The 2,932-nt window shown below is 45.7% G+C and overlaps 1 pseudogene; it reads right to left on the reverse strand.

Moving 5' to 3' along the window:
• Positions 1 to 1,079: 1,079 nt before the first annotated feature.
• Positions 1,080 to 2,188, reverse strand: LOC116880919 (annotated as a pseudogene).
• Between the last annotated feature and the right edge of the window lie 744 nt (positions 2,189 to 2,932).

Genomic DNA, 2,932 nt, shown 5'->3' on the forward strand with positions numbered 1-2,932 from the left:
CCCAGGAGCCAAGTTATGGTAGATTGGAAAAATGTATGAATTCTCCTAGTGCTAGCAAAGACACTATGGACCCCGATCTGCCAGGAATACCCAAAGCATCTCTATAGTGGCCTGAAACCCAGAGTATTCATTAAAAACTTTCATATAGTACTGGGTAGGGAAATGTCTAATAGCTACAGGCAATAGTTAGGTTACAGAGAATTGGAAAATGTCTTGAAAAGGGAGAAATCATGGAGCCATGATGCATCTTAATGTCAACTTGATGCATTTGTAAATTTGTGACATTAATAATCTATGTACAAAAGTAAATATAATTATATAATTATAAAATAAAGAAGTAAATTTCTAAGAAGAGCATGTGAATTAAAATGAGTTCAATATTTTATTTATTTATTTAAGGTGTGCACACTTTATTGAACTGGTCTTGACAGTGTACAGGGAAGCCCCTGACTGTCTTGTGCCTCAACCCCACTCCCAAGGGGACCAAAACACCTTCATGAATCTTAAATTGGAGGGGATAAAAAGGGGGGATGATGGCACACCATTCAAAATAGAACAAAAAGAACAGGTATTTAGGTGAAGATTAAAAAAAATTGGACTACATAATTTACACAAAAGCAATTTTATCACCCTCCTGTGTGGACTCGGGCGAGAACTGCCCCTTCTCAGAGAGAAATGGAGTGGCTTTCGGGAAGGCAAGGGACTTCCTGTAACAACGTATCTCACGATATTTGGAATGACTATTTAAAAAAAAAATGTACAATCAAAGTCCTCGGCCACATTGTAGAACTTTGGGGATGCTCGTTCCAACCAACTGCGGTCACCTTCACCGTTCCAGTTTTTAAATCCTGAGTCAAGCGCCAAAAAAAGAAAAGAAAAAAAAAATTTGAGAAAAAAAACCGGAAAAATTTTCAAAAACGGAAAAAATTTCAAAAACAAAAAACAATAATTAAAACACACACACACACACACACACACACACACACACACACACACAGCTACGCCAATCTCATATTGTTTTCTGCGCAAGTTAGGTTTTGTCAAGAAAGGTTGTAACGCCAACTAAAGTAATAGTCTGCCTAGAAGCATTTGCGGTGGACGATGGAGGGGCCGGAATCGTCATACACCTGCTTGCTGATCCACATCTGCTGGAAGGTGGGCAGCGAGGCCAGGATGGAACGCCCGATCCACACGGAGTACTTGCACTCAGGCTGGGGGCGATGATCTTGCTCTTCATCTTACTGGGCGCCAGGGCGATGATCTCCTTCTGCATCCTGTCGGCAATGCCGGGGTACCTGGTGGTCCCGCCGGACAGCACTGTGTTGGCGTACAGGTCCTCGCGGATGTCGATGTCACACTTCATGATGGAGTTGAAGGTAGCTTCGTGGATGCTGCAGGATTCCGTGCCCAGGAAGGAAGGCGGGAAGAGCGCCTCTGGGCAGTGGAACCGCTCGTTGCCGATGGTGATGACCTGCCCATCAGGCAGCTATGAGCTGGAGTCTGCAGTGGCCATCTCCTGCTCGAAGTCCAGGGCCACATAACGCAGCTTCTCCTTGATGTCATGTACGATTACCCACTCGGCAGTGGTGGTGAAGCTATAGCCGTGCTCCGTAAGGATCTTCATGAGGTAGTCCGTCAGGTCCCGGCCAGCCAGGTCCAGATACAGGATGGCGTGGGGCAGGGCGTACCCCTCGTAGATGGGCACAGTGTGGGTGATCCCGTCCAAGGGGTCCATCACGATGCCAGTGTGGCCAGAGGCATACAGGGACAGCACAGCTGGATGGCCACGTACATGGCTGGGGTGTTGAAGGTCTGGAACATCATCTGGGTCATCTTCTCACGGTTGGCCCTGGGGTTCAGGGGGGCATTGGTCAGCAGCACGGGGTGCTCCTCTGGGGCCACACGCAGCTCATTGTAGAAGGTGTGGTGCCAGATCTTCTCCATGTCATCCCAGTTTGTGACAATACTGTGCTCAATGGGTTACTTCAAGGTCAGGATGCTCCTCTTGCTCTAGGTCTCCTTGCGCACATAGGAGTCCTTCTGGCCCATGCCCACCATCACACCCTGGTGCCGTGGGTGCCCCACGATGGAAGGGAAGATGGCCTGGGGGGGCATTGTCACCTGTGAAGCTGGCTTTGCACATGCCGGAGCCGTTGTCAACCACCAGAGCAGTGATATCGTCATCCATGGCAAACTGGGGGTGGTGTAAACTGGCGGTGGCAGCGGGCAAGGGCGAGGGGCCTGTGCTCGCGGGGTGGACACGGTCTCGGCGGTCTCAATATTTTGTTTTTAAAAAAGATTTTATTTATTTGAAAGCGAGAGAGAGATTGAGAAAGAGCATAAAAGCGGGGGTGGGGTGGGGGGGTAGTGGAAGAAGAGGGAGAGAGAGAATCCCAAGCAGACTGCACTCTGAGCATTGAGCCTATTGTGGGGCTTGATCCCATGGCCCTGAGATTACCCCCCAAGCAGAAAACAAAGAGTCCAACACTTAACTGACTGTGTCACCCAGGCACCCCATAGTGTATGTACAAAAGTAAATATAATTGTATAATTATAAAATAAAGGAGTTAAATTTCTGAGAGGCATGTGAATTTAAATGAGCCCAATATTTTAGATCACTATAATTTAAAAAGTCACTTTCTGACAATCATAAAAATATTTTAAATTAATAGAGCTATTTTCTAAAATCTAAGTCAATAAAAACTCCCACTGCAATTTTAAAAATGAATTAACTCATCTGAAAATAGGGCAATTATTCTGTGAATTTTAATACATATACAAAGTCTGTTATGTACAGAACATGGACAGAGGCCAGTTACTTGTAATGCAGATCAAATCTGCCCAAATGAACTGAAAAACTTCATTTAGAACCTCGTAAACAAAAAAGCCAATATTAGTAAGTATGTTACTTGTTGAGATATTGTGAGTTTGG

The sequence above is a fragment of the Lontra canadensis genome, unplaced genomic scaffold, assembly GCF_010015895.1.
Source record: "Lontra canadensis isolate GAN:19392208 unplaced genomic scaffold, GSC_riverotter_1.0 scaffold69, whole genome shotgun sequence".
Taxonomy (NCBI): Eukaryota; Metazoa; Chordata; class Mammalia; order Carnivora; family Mustelidae; genus Lontra; species Lontra canadensis.